The following is a 14644-nucleotide window of genomic DNA, read 5'->3' as shown; positions in this document are numbered from 1 at the left end:
GCACTTTGCCTGGTGATTTCAGCTCAGACTTTCATAATACAAACATTAGAATGGTAATATAGATTTTACAGATCATGTCAGATCTCAATTACATTTCTATTATTCTTGTTTCAGATAATGCAGCTGAACCCACTGTGTCACTGGGTTTGGTCAAGAGGAAGTAATTATAAATGTATGATGGTTTATAGCAATTAGAAACATTTTAATTTCTGCTGTTTTCCCCCTCCCTGTTCGAGCGTTGCTTTGCTGCAGAGGTTGGTTTGAGTTTGTTCTGTCAGGGAGAAAACACCTCCCCCTTGGGCACTGGTGGATTGTCCTGGCTTGGTCCTCTCCTAAATGCCTAGTGATGCTTTTTTCTTCTCTGAACGCATGAATAACCTGAAAAATATCCCTTGGAGTTCATTAGATTAAAAGCACCACTTGTGCAAGGGTCTTTTAGAGTTCACAGGAAAAGTCCTGAACGTGACTTGAGTAAGAGCTTTTTACTTTCTACTGAAATTTTAATTTGTCTTTCACACTGGGATTAAAACCCAGGCTTACCTATACCAATATTTTCAATAAAAATACTGAGAGTATGGGGGATGGATCTGCTTAAAATATTTTTATAGTGGATCCATACTTCAGTTTGTTTGTTAAATAGTGATTGGAGTTCCCTGGGTCTGAGGCAATGTCACAGTAGGAGGGCCCCAAGTACATTTTCACCAGGGAAATGGGGTAGCTCCTCTCTCTGAGAAGTGGGGAATGTCTCAGGGTGCCAGTGAGATGAAGGGGGCAATAGTTTTGTAGCAGCTCTCCTTTTCCCCTCATGTAAAAGTCCAGAAGTTAATTACCACTGTAATTTAATTGAAGGAATTGGATGCCTCTAGATGTGTGTCTTCAGGAGGTGTAAGCTATCACTGCTGGATTTAAGATTTAATCTTGCATTGACATTTAAAGTTGAAACCAGCATTGAAGCTTCCATTAAATTCATGGGTGCAGGTTTATATTTAGATTGCACTTGCAGAGGAGCCCTAAGGCTGCCCTCAATTCCAAACTCCAATTCTCCACAGTCAAAAAAACCTGCAGGCTTGTCCCTTGGCATAGCTGGAGGCCTCTTCTCAAAGCAGCAGGACTCCAAGGACCCAAAACATTCAGTGCCTTTTTATCCTGCTGATTGTCTCCCTTCTGGATGCTGCAGCCTCAGAGCAAACAGATGAGCTAATCTGGGAGTATCAAGCTCTTTAGGAGGAGCTGCCATCCCTTGAGCAGCATGTGTTTGCTGTGCTCTAACCTCAGGCTCTGGCCACACCAGCAATATTGCCATCATATTTCTGTCCCCTTCTGTCAGGAGGGGCTGCTCAAACAAGACAAGAGTTTGCAGGGCAGGGATAAACTTTGTTTAAACTCTCTGTTTAGTCCGAGCCTCTGGGGAGTGCTCACACACAAGGATCCTGTCCAGACACAGCCATGGCCCTGGCTGGTGGTGGTTTGGAAGGTGAGCTGAGCTGAGCTGGGTGGATGTGCCAGCAGTGCTGCCAAGTCCCTGTGCCATGAGCAGCCACCAGAGGACTTGCTTCTGCTGCCATCCCTTTCATTAGCTTGCAGTAGCTCTCCCGTGTTTATTTATATGGCTAAACGTGCAAAAACAAGAGAGTATGTCTGAGTCAAATTACTGAGAGTGGCCTCCTCCTTCAGCAGGAGAAGATGGCTGCTGCACTCATTCATCTCCCTCTCGTTCACTGAGCAGTAACACAATTCACAGTGAGAAAAGGCTGCCAATCCAGTGAGCAATCCTGGAGATCTCGGAGCAGTTAAGCGTGTTAATTAAATTGGCATTGCAGCAGGAGCTGGAGTTAGCAGACTACCAGCAGTCTCTCAGAGCAGTGTTCCCTTCCCCACACACTGCTCAGACTTCCCAAGTCTAGATTGATTTGGCCAGATTCTTTGCTGCCTTTCAATGGCTTTTCATTTCAGGGGAGCTGTTCCTGATCTACATAACTCTCTAATCAGAAAAAAGATATGCATTAATTCAGTGTTTTATTCCTGTTTATAGGCATTTATGATATTTACTCTAGAATCTCCCACTTTTGCAATCTGTTCTTTCTAATGCATTTCCTCATTTTTAGGTAACTGTGGGGCTCAGCAGGCACAACTCAAACTTGACAGACCTTTTGTCACTGATCTTATGAGACCCACCATCTAGATTTCTTATCTCTGCATTAGTAACTACAGAGATGGTGAAAAGTCTGTGCTGCCATCACAACAACTCTGCTGTTTACTTCCAGCTGAATAAAGATAGATATCTTTTGGGATCTTGCTTTAAAAATATTGGTACTTGTTTTGTGTCTGCAAGAACTTTCATCACTTACTTCTTGCCTCATACAAGGCAGAACATTTTCTCTTGATGTAAAGCTGTGCTTGGGCTTGCAGGTGATAAATGTTTGTAACCAGGTTTTGGCAGTCTGAACCAGACACAGCTCTGTGGACATCAAAAGTGCAGTGCAATAACAAATTCCAGTGCAAGAGCAGTAGGAGGAAGGCCATGAACTTTAAAACTATTTTCTATGGGCTGTACAGTGTAATATCTTCCAGGAATGTTGATTCCAGTGGACACCAGTGTCAATAATTAACTGGTAGTCCCTTGTGTGGCTGTTCACAGGAGGTCAGCAGTAAAGAAGTGTGACTGATTCAATGATTTCTCTTGAAAAAGTTCAGTCCTTGGGTTTGCCAGCTCTTCAGCAGCCTGGCCCTTTCTCTACCTGGGTATTGCCACTTTTGGAAGCAGGTTGGGCTCCATTTCATTACTGTTAGTGAGCATCTGGGAATTGGGAGTGGAAAAGAGGAGATGGAGCTAATCACTCCATCCCAGGACAGTATGGCAACATCCTTTGGAGGGAGATATAAAGATATAACTCTTCAGGTGCCATTAAGACCATACCTGGTCTACAGACGTCTTGTCTGAGGCATCAGATGTATGCTCAGTATTAAACAGAGAATGAAAACAGGCACACAGTGCCTGCAAGTCCCATGGGAGGGTCTCTCCCACCCCTTCAGCATCTGAGGGCCCCTTGCCCCATTTTGACTGCTTTGCTTTAAAAGCTGCTGGAACTAGTTCATGGGGGAAATCATTGTGCCTCTTCCTCTAAAATGGATCTGTAGGAGGCTGGATGTGCTGAACTAGTACATTTCTAAGGACAAAAACTCCTAATGTTTTTGAAGATTTTTTTCCCCTGTTACCATGTTGCCAAGCAACATTTTTACAGTATCAGCAGCTGGGGAAACTGAATGTCTGAAAATGGATTAAAGGAGAAGGAAGGCACCTGTGTTGTCTTTTGGCTATGTCCTTTCACTGCTGAGAAGGTGTACCACTCACTCCACCAGCAGACTCCCACATTATTAAACTACAGCTTGGATTTATTCACCTTCATCTGTCTTTACCTGTATTAGTACTTGAAAGAGATGAAAGCCTTGAGCTAATAGATTCTTAAATAATAGGGCTGGGACAGATCTGAGAGGTCCTCCTGTCATTTTTGCCATGGGAGGTCAGCTGTTGCTATCCCACCACTTGCAATGGGATGATGGGGTGACACCAGAGTCAAAGCTTCCACTTATGAATGTAGAAGTTGTTCCAGCCTGTACTCAAACCTCCCTTTTACACCCACAGCAGGTAACAACTGCCTGTTCCTCTGGTGGAATTTGAGGAGGCTAAAAATGATGCAACACCTGACTCCCTCCCATTCTGCTGAGAGCAGAACCTGCTCTGACTTAATTGTGGCAGCCTGAGGCGTGTGGCAGAGTCCCAGTGCTGCTTTGGTATTTCCAGGGAAGCCTTTGTCTTGTATCATTTGTATGGATGGGACACTGGGGACCCCACTGTACTGAATGCTGTTCAAACATACAGCAGTAGAGACTTCTTGCTCTGCAGTGTTGAGCCAAACTTATTCCCAGACTTTTTAAAAAGTGCATCTATTACCATAATTCTGAGCTCGACAAAGTTCAGTCCCGTTGGGGCAGCAGTCTGCCGTTACAGAAGATGGTTTCTTCTACAAGGAATATGTGCTCAAAGGTGTTTTGCAATCACTTCTCTGACTCCTCTCAGCTTCTGCTTAACTTTAACACTAAAATATTTTCTAATCATGGTCTAAAATCACATTGAGACTCCATCTCAGGTGACCTTCTAACCACTCAAAAATTAATGAGCATTGAAGAAAAGCTGAGCTTTGGATCTTCATATTTTGTTTTACAGTCTGGGTGATCTATGTTTGCTCTGTGCAGGGCAAAGGAAATTCTCTCCCTCCTTGAGCAGACAAATTGAAAGCAATAAACTTTGAGAAGACACTTAGATCACCATAGATGTTGAGTCTTTTTAGTTTTCTGATTAATAGGATGGGCAAATAACCTTTAACAGGAAGCAAGAAGAAAAACCTTCTCAAAGAAACTTCTTTAAGGGTAGAAAAACCTGTTTTTAAAAGTCATTACAATAAAAACTTTTGTGTTATAGCTGAAGGTGTCTAAATTCCAGAGCCATAGAAAGAATCCACTTAAGGTACTGGGTGTCTGGTGAAAAATAGCTGAATGGTATTTTAGATGTATTAAATATTTCCAGGGCTTAGTCACTTCCCAGTCACTAAAACACAGATAACTTTTCAGCTGGTGATAAAATAAATAATGCTGCTCCTACAGATAATAGCTACTGTGTACAACAAAGAGTAGATACAACTACTTTCTAGAAGAGTTTCTTGAAGATATTTCAAAAATGCAGAAAATGTTTCTTTCCAGCTTTCTAATGTCAGAAGCTGAGGCTGCTGTGGATGCAGCTGATGGGGTTCATTGCTGTTGTACTAGACAGAAATGTTAAGTTTTTTGTAAAGCACTGAACTGTTTGCATTAGTGAGTGGTCTTAGATCTGTGCAACCAAGCTCTGGAATCGTTTTTTTCTTTTGGTAACTTCTGGCAGGCTGGCAAGGAGAGCCTATTTCCCTTCTGAGCTATTACCTTCTCCTCTGGCAATGTTGCCTTTTCCAGCTCCATATTTCTTCCACTCTTTCTTTAAGTTTCTACTGCATCAGAAAATTAAAAAATTCATCACAATGGCTAAGGATAACCAAACAGAGCACTTGGCTCCTTGGGGAAGGAGAAAAGAGAGAAACTATTTGTTTCCCATTTTGTTTTTTGCAAGGACTTTAGAATCAGAAGTCTGACCTTCTCCACAACACTGAATAGAGCCTTTGTTCCTTTCTTCTCATCTTTCTTTGAACTGTTAAAATATCCCTGTTGCTGTGTTTAAAAAGGACTGGGGAGCGTGGGGGTGGGGAGGCAACACCTTCCACAGAGCAGATTCTGTCCCCAGTTTAACTGCAGAACTGTCCCTGAGAAGCTGCCAGGTGCTAGAACAGCCTCAGCCTTTGCCTTACAGATGTTGGAGCCCCTCAATTTGAGCATAACTAGGGGAAAAGATCATGGAAGTCTGGTAACAGTGTGGAATCATGACAGGAGTTATAACCTCCTGTTTCTGAAGATTTCACACTCTGCCGACACATTTCTCCATGGAGAATGGGGAAATTTCCTCGTTCACCCCCAGGTTCTGCAGTTCTCAAATGCTCCTTCCCTGTTTCTCATCTGGGTCAGTGCTGGTTGCCTTGGGAGTCTTTGTGCCAGCTGAGCAGGAGGGGGAGTGTCCCACCAAATAATAAACAGAGTTTGTGTCTAATACCACAAGACTTGAGCCCAGCCCTGGACAAAGTGTTGTATGAAAACTGTTTTATCCTCAAGTGCTGTAAAGCTGGCATTGCTGCTTCAGAGCCCAGCTGTGTGCCTGTTATTAATCATGAATATAATGTAGTCACACCTTGATGCTTTCTCTGGGGGGAGCATTGCCATTTGCCTCTTACTACAAATAATTATAATCAATTACATATTTGCTGAATTTTTCAAATTAATCTTCAGCAAATATAACTGCAGACTTTATCCAAAGCCCATTACCATCAGTGGAAGGATTCCTGCTGGATTTAGCAGGTTCTGGATAATACTGTGAGAAAGAATTAATGAAAAAGGTTTCTCTCTCAGAGACCTGACCTTCTGCAATAATTACTTCATGAAACAGAATTCAGCATAGGGTATAAGTTTTTGTCAGACCTGCACGAAGAACTTCACTCATTACCCACTGTATTTGCACTGTGTGATGCACAATGACTACATCTCTAAACTTGGAAAGCAAAAAAAAATAGTCTGAAATATGGCTGTAGGCACTGCAGAAACAGCTTCAAAATATCTCATGACATAACAGTGATGGACCCATGCAGCCTGGTGAAAACTGGGCCAAGGTCTCATGTATTCCTTGGTGAATCACCAGCTTTAGGATGTGATTTTTCCAGTCTACATTTGACCTAGACTAGAGCAAGGAAAACACTTTCCACTTATCCAGCTGGGCTCAAGCTGGAAGTCAAAATGTCAGTGTGAGAACATGGTGAACATGAATAAGGCATGAGGGCAAGGCAGACACCAGAGTGAGGCCATGGCTGTGAGCACAGGAGGAGAACTCAGCAAGTGTGGTTTCCCCAACTTTTGACAAAACTTAATGTAGGAGGCTTTTTTTTTGTTTGTTTGTTTTTTAGGATAGAAAGATCTAGGCTATTAAAGGGAATTTTAGTGTATTGACTGAGCAAAATCATCCCAAGAGCTCTTAGGATGAGGGCTCAGTGTGTGCCAAACTGTTTCTGCTTGGAGCTCTTTGCTGTTCTGGGCATGCTGGTGTCACACAATATCAATAAGCACTTCTGGCAATTCTGCAGCTGCTGAGGAAAAAAGTATGTGGAGAGAGGCAAAGTTATGCTGTGGATTAGAAACTGGGATCAATACTGGGGTCAGTGGAGGATTTTAGTGGTGAGATTTTTAAACTATTTAGCAGTAGTGTGGAAAGGAGCCTAGGGATGAAGTGACAACATCTGCAGAGTGTATAAAGAAACACTGCAAGCTAAATCAGCTTTCCATCAGGGTAGCCAGAGCTACCCCAGACCAGCTGAGCTAAATGAACCAGCCATCTCCAGGCTGGAATGTGTTCATAGCTGCCTCAGTGTGGAGATGCTGCAGGACCAGGCAGCAAACAGAAATAACTGAAATAGAATCAGGACTTTGTAGGAGGAAAAAAGGGTGAGGAGGCAGGAGGGAGACAGAGAGAGGCAGGAGTTTGAGGGAGATTGTCCTGGATTCACTTAGGGTTTTGTTTTGTTTGTCATAACATGCTGAAATACATCTTGGGAATCTCTGTGTAAGAAAACAATTTACTGCAAATCCACTTGCAGGCTGTTGTGGCCTTTCCCCCCCTCCATCCACTGTTCCATATGGCTGTGATTAATAATGGCCACAAATTATTATACTGATAATCACAGGAATGGAGTCAGGACCTTTAATGAAAGTGAATCAGCTTTTAATTGAGACCTGCTAAGATGGGGCAATGCAGTTTATGTAGGTATGATCTGTAGCAAATGATTCCACAGACATTTGCAGACATTCCACAGACATTTGAGAATTAATTTTGTAACAGATGCAAAGGCCAAAACTGTGGATGTAAACTGGAGACAAGTTGGCTCAGAGCATCTGGTACAGTTTTGCTTCATGCTCTAGGCTGAGTCTCACCTTTTTTAACCTGCTCCTGTCTCCCACCAGCAGCTGTCCACAGGCATATTTGTACAAGTGCAGCCTCTTGCCAGTGCATGTCATGGAGTTTTGACATCTGCCTGAAATCCTGGAGCTGCCTGCTCGGGGTCTTAGGATCTGAGTTAATTTCATGCTTGTGCTCAAGGATGAAATAACCAAATTCCTGCTAAAGCTTTAAAACCAGGGTGTGACAGGGCAGTCTCCTGCAGATCCTGTTTTTCCCCCCTGTGCCTATTTCTGGAACGTGGTCAATGTGCTGTGGTGCCCTGTGTCTCACTACAGATGGCTGGCAGTGCTGGCAGCTGCAGACAGCACCAGGGCTCCTGCTGGGCCAGCACAGATGGGCACAGAGCCCTGGGCAGCTCCTGCCCACCCTGCCTGCTGCTGAAACCCCCAGCTCCCCCCAGCTCAGCAAGGAGGACTCTGATGACCTCCAGAAATGGAAAACACACTTACCACAGGCTCATCCCCACTCCCTTGCCTGCAGTGGAATGCAGTCCATGTACTGTCAGGGATAAAAACTATCAAAGACCTAAAGTTTGTATAAATAGTGAAAACTTCCTTCACTGCCTGATCAACTTGTGGAATGACTGACTCCCCTAGACAAGCCTTTCATTTTGCAAGCAATAATAAAGTGAGATTTGTACTATTTTTCAGGCACATTAGGAAGCCCCTTGCAGGTCAGAGCTATTGGGTTTCCATAGTATCTTTAATGTAATTTTCACAATGCTCCTTGGAAGTGTGTTGCTATTAACTTCTTTTCACAAATGAACTGAGGCAAATGGAGTGAAGCCTAGAAAACTCTTCCTGTCCAGAGGTTTAACATCCCTTTCCCCCATCCCTAAAGAGCTGTTCCAATATGAAATTAGTCCTCTATGTAGGAGTTATATTGAGGTGCAATCATCATCATAAAACATATAGCCTTCTTTTTTGGAGTGAAAGGGAACAGATAATTTCACACCTAGAAAGATTTCCATTTGGGATTGAGTTTTGCTTCAAATTTGCATTTGCCAGTGATGGGAATAAGCAGCTTGTCCAATACTAATTTTTAGCAATACTCTTGTGCCCTTACTCCATCCCTTGAGATCCTGAGCATGTCTGAGTCCTCATGCCCAGTGAGTGCAGAGACTCCCAACCAGCTGGTGTTGCTTACAATGCTGAGTAGTTTTTGTGATCCACTTTTGGTTCTTAAACTTGCTGCTAAGTCCAGGAGGACATCTCAAGAGGAGCTGGATTTATGTGTTGCTGTTGAGGAGATCCAGGCCATGCAAAGTGGCTGAGATTTTATTGCAGTCACAGTATCAGACAAGAATTCACCTGCTGCAGAACTGTTTCTGAATTCCAGGTTTCCTTTAAGGAAAAGCAGCAACACTTTTCCTTGATTGTGAATATTAAAGGGCTGTTAAAGTAAATATGTTAAAGGGAACATGAAAATCTGAATAGAGTGCAGAGATTAATGTAGCATCATTTATTTATGTCAGAAGAAATAGCACTAAGAGATAAGACCTTTTATTTAATACAAAGCAAGGTTGGTAGGTGCATCTAAACATTAAATCTGTTGCTTGATTGATGACAAATGTGCTGTTCACTGCACATCTTGCAGACTTGCTGCTGTGGGTATCAGCAGTTTTGTCCTTCTCTTCTACTGTCAAAATAGAACTTCCCCCAAACAACTGAGAATAAATGTGTATTATTGAATGGCTTTGTTCTTGCAGAGAGTCATTGCCTAAGAATTTATCCTTAGACCACTGATTATAGACCTATAAGATGTACAAGGTTTTGGCTCAACGAGCACTTCATTTGTTCTGGTGCAGATAAAAATAAATTGAGTTGAGAAAAATGGTTGTAGGTATGACCCAATTATTTTAATCAATTAGAAACGTGGAGTGGGAAGGGCAGGCGGTGCTTCTGGAGCACTGTGGATACAGGTGTGGTATGTTTGAAAGCCAGCCTATTTTTTCCACCATATCACTTGGTTTATTAAAAGGTGTTACTGCACCCCAGCAGTTCCACCTCCCTCATCCTTAGGCTGTAATAACAGCATACACTTTCAACATTTATATTACTAAAGAGCATTCAGCATGCAGAGAGCAGAAAATAAGATATCACTGAATAAATTGAATCTACTATGAGGAATAAGGCTGGGCTATTGATGGATTTTTAAGTATGGTCCATTGATTAAATGTTCATATTTTTTAAATTTGTGTGAGAGACTACTACAGATTTTCCCATCTGCTGCAACTGTCACAGAACACAGTGACAGGAACACAGGGAGCAGTTCAGTGAATTTTGGTGCTTTGCTTCTAGTAATGGCATCTACCTGACACAATTGCTCTTGGCCCATTTCTGTTTAGGGGAGTTTATTGCCATCAACTGTTTCAAATGCAAGACAAAATGGTATCTGCCTCTATGAATAAAAGAATTTTCTGCTCCATGCTGCAGAAGTGACACTTATATTAGCTGCATTTAATATATGTTGATGGGATTAAAATGTGTCTTTATTCATAAAGTTTCCTGCTTAGGCAATGAAATGCTGTGTAAGTGACAGCATCCCCAAGTGCAGAAGGCAAGGGATTGGGTTTGCTTGGTATTTGGTTTAGCAGGAAGAACACACTGATTTAAGCTCTTTTCATAAGGCAGAAGATGCATTGTTTTAGTTTAGATATTCCAGTTGCAGTAGCAATTTCTAGAGCTGCACATATGTAAAGTGCCTATACTGTGTTTATTATTTGGCTACCTAACAATATTTTCTGTATGTAAAGGCAAAAAAAGTGCCTTCCTTGATAGTCAAAAATCTTTTCCTTATTCCTGAATTCATATTAAATAAAGCAATTTTCTGGCATGTACTAAGTCATGGGGATTATTACTATGTCAAGGTGAAGATTTTTTTATTGAGCAAATCAACTAGGCAGAGTACTTAGATATCAAATGCAATAACAATTTGTTGTAATCAAGGCTGTCTGGGGCTTTAGTGCTGAGGTCTGAGTGATGCATAAATCAGAGGAGGAGCAAAATAGTACAATTTTATTCTTTGTGGTATTTCCTATGTGTTGTGAGTAATATAATGCAAAATGGAGGTCATGCTGCCTGGCTGGTTGTGATTTATGCAGAGATTGAACATGGTGATCATGTCAGGAGGGCAATGCCATCACAACAATGGCTTTTGCCATATGCCCTAATTTCCTACCCATTGTCACTCTTGTACACCTTCAGCAGTCAGTGCACCTGTGAACATCTCTCTGTTGTACCTGTACAACAGAACTGTGAAAACAGGCTTTGCTTTGAGATTTCACACTTCTGTTTTGACCACTGCAAGTGTATTCAAACAAGCTTACCTTTTAAAACAAACAAATGAAAAACAAACCCTGAAGATTTTGAATAGGAGATGAAAAAAATAAACCACCAAAGTCACAAGTATTATTTGGATCAGCTTGGCTAAGAATTTCAATAGGAGCTAAGTGCTTATGGTGCTTTTCAAATATGTAAAGGCTTAGTCAGCAACATGGTAAAGAGTAAGATCTGATTTTTTTTCCCACTCCATCTCAAAAATACCTTTATTAAACAGCATGGAAAAGATTTTTTTGCAAGCATAAGTGACCCTGTTTTGATTTTTAAGTGTTTTTCAATAATATCGCTGTGCCAGGTGAGTTTGGATCTGCTGCTTTAGCACCTTTCCTTGAGTAATTTATTGCCCCTGTCCCCATCCAGGTTATGACAATCCAGACTCAGTTTGTCACTATTTCCTTTCTGTGCCTGTCTCAGCCTGGTTAGACAAAGCCCAAGTCATTGAAGGCCTCTGCAGGCTTGTGGGAGCAGATTAAAATGAGATGTTTGAGGCTGTTACCACCCTGATCCATCTGCCCCATTCCCCTGCAGATGCTGCTGCTGCCCCAGTGATGAATGAACACCTCATAAATCAGCTGCAGAGCTGCTGCACTTCTCAGGCTGGGGCACTAAAATAAAACACAGGAGCCAGTTTTAACCTCACCCATCACAGTGGGACAATGGCAACTCTGACTGCAGGGTTGCAAGCTGGCATTTTACAAAACTTCCAAATTCAATTGCAAACCAAAATCTCCAGGATAATTTTAAGAACCTCAAATAAACCACAAAAAATTTTGTTCAGCTTCATGACACATCACTCTCTGCTCTCTTTTTAAAAGCAGTGCATAAATATCTGTTATTCTGTGAGTTCCCTTTCCCTGCTGTTCCAGACAGACTCTGAGTACTGATGCTGTGTTTATTCAGGACAACAAAATATGTTCTCTAGTGAATAACAAATTGACTTCTTTCCTTGTTCTTTTAGAGCACTATGAATTTTGTTTGAAAGGGGAACAGTTTTCTCTTCAGTGTTCCTGCTGCAGCAATTTGCTGTCACTTCGTGGGACTGAAGGGTAGTGAAAATGTCTTTTTAACAGACAGTACAATAATTAACACCACCAAAAGAAAATTAACTAGCACAGCAAGGCAGCACAAAGTGAGCTGATGGGGGGAATTTTTTGAAGTTGCCTAAAGAGCTATAGTGCATCCATCCTCCTGTCAGAAGTGACACAAGAACAGCCTTTAACAAATGTTATCAGTCAGCTGTTACCCTTCAAAAAAACCTCAACTAAGTGCTTATCAAAGCACCTAAATTTTATGCAGCTCCCCAGATGCTTTCTTAGCAGGATTTCTGGAGAACAGGCTGTGAATAGAGATGTCTGCAGCGTCCACCTCTCCTAACAGGAGAACAGCTTCCTAATTTTCTGTCCTGAAAAGCAAAAATTCCCCAAACCCAGTGAGATTTTGAGGCCCCAGGCTCTGTGTAAGCCTGGTGTGGTGCTGCCAGCAGAGCAGGGACTGCCAGGCAGGTCTGTAACCCCTTCTGGTTGTTAACATCCTCCACAGCCTGGCCCAGCTGCTTGCAAGCAGTGGCAAGGAACTTGCTTTTTAATTAATATCTATGGTTGCTAAACCTTCTCAAACTTCCTACAGATGGATCAGCCAGGGGCAGCTTAAGTGTTCTTTAAAGCTCCTATTTTTGCTTAATAACTGGAATTCCCTGGAATGAAGGGAATACAACAGGATTGCTTTTATTGGTTAATAAGGCTTCTCCTTTTAGCTCCAAACACTCCCAGATTTGCCCCAGAGATGCACTAACCTGCCTGCCAACTTGCTTTGTAGCAAAAGTGCTGCCTGTGCCAGATGTTCAGAGCTCCTGCATCAGAATTCCAGAGACACTGAGATTGCTTTAAAAACACATTAATAACACCTAATCTTTGGTCTTCTGAGCTCTAAAGTTCAATAGACCAATGACTTTTTGACACCCCTCCCCAATTTTAGGACTCAAAAATGCAATTTTGTTTTTATGAGCAGATGCTGAGACTGCATTTGAGGTTCTGCATGAACTTTTAAGATGGAGCATTGAAGGAGCAGCTCAGCTATCATGAAGGTGCTGGTGGGATTTAGATTTGGAATGTACAGAAAGCCAAATTGCAAGAGAGATCAGTGTCCAGGGTTTAAAGCCTGTAATAAGCCCAATGTGGGGTAATGGGCTTAAAAGTCAGACATTTGCAACACTTGTGCCTGACACTAAGGATTACACAGACACAAATAGGACAAGTATCAGCTCTGCAACCCTCAGCCTAGTCCCACTGAATATCTGAGTCCTCAGGCTTCTCTTTGCTCAGATAGAAAAGCTTGACAATTGCTGAAATTTCCACTAATCCTGCCAAGATGCTTTCTGATCTACAGAAGAATATTTCATTTATTTAAAACAACAGAAAAAAAAACCCAAACAAATTTGTGACTGCAGTCCTGCTTCTCCCCAGAGAATTGCAAACCAAATAGAAACTTTTATGAAAAGATGCAAGGATGCATGTGGAGAAAGCATCACCTGTAAGGTAAAGCAGCACAGCCTCTCCTGCTCCCCATAACATTCTGCCATGGAAGGGTGGCTTCACAAAAACACCCTACAATCCCTGGAAAAGTCTCTCTACTTCCCAATCAAGTTCTGCTGTTGGAGGCTGCCAATGTTCCCTCAAGGAGGATGGTGATGGCCTTCAGGGAGCCTTGCATCCTTTGGAACAGGTCCTGGAAAGTGCTCCAGTGAAGGATGGCTTTTGCTTGTGTTCCCCATATTTTTCCCAGCAGGAGGAATGTTCAGTCATTTATAGCAAGCCACACTTCTCTCTTGGCTGCTGCCTTTCAAAGGGTTGAGTGAGAGTGTCCAAAAAGAGAGGAAAGATATTCTGAGCAGGCTCCCTCCATATCACACCTGCCTGGACACTGCTTGTGCTGCTGTTACCACAAATGTTCATTGTTGTCAGCCTGTGGTCTGTTCTGTTCTCAGCACCTCAGCCATGCATATAAATTTAGCTCCTGTGTCTTGTCTGAAGTCACAAGAATAAAACCTCAGCATCAATGATGGTTTAATTGTGGAGAGGTTTAGGATTTCTGCCTTTAGCTGTGTTAGCACCAGTTTCCCCAGGCTGGAAGCATTGATGAACCAGAGTATGATGGATGCAGCCTGGGAGAATTTATTCCAGGTTAGCAAAAAAGGGGAGTGAGTGCTACATAGGTCAGTTGTTTTGCCATGTCCTGTTTACACTGATTTGGAAAAGGCCCTGGCTGGGCCTGCCAGGTTCATTCCAGTCCAAAGAGGAGGAAGAGGAGCTGGGCCATTCTTGTTAGGAGATGCTGTGCAGACACAGTTTGCTCGTCCAAGCAGGGCAGTAAAAGAAGGGAAGGGACCAAGGTGTGCTGGGTGTGACTTGAAGCCAGCAGAGGAAATGGGAACAACTTGCTTCCCATTCCCCATGTGAGTGTGGCAGATCAGAGTAGAGATTTTAGTCCCCATTTCCAGCCCCCATTGCAGAATAAGCTGCCCTAGAAAATGGGATTTATTGAGAGAACACCTTCCCCATGGCAAGGGAGCAGTGAGGACAGACAAGCAGGGGCTCAGGCATTGTCCTGCTCTAAAGCCAGGCCCAAACCTGCAGTGGGTTTCCTGCTCCTGGCAAAAAGCACA

The sequence above is a fragment of the Molothrus aeneus genome, chromosome 15 (assembly GCF_037042795.1).
Source record: "Molothrus aeneus isolate 106 chromosome 15, BPBGC_Maene_1.0, whole genome shotgun sequence".
Classification (NCBI taxonomy): Eukaryota; Metazoa; Chordata; class Aves; order Passeriformes; family Icteridae; genus Molothrus; species Molothrus aeneus.
Note: the sequence above shows the minus strand (reverse complement) of the source record.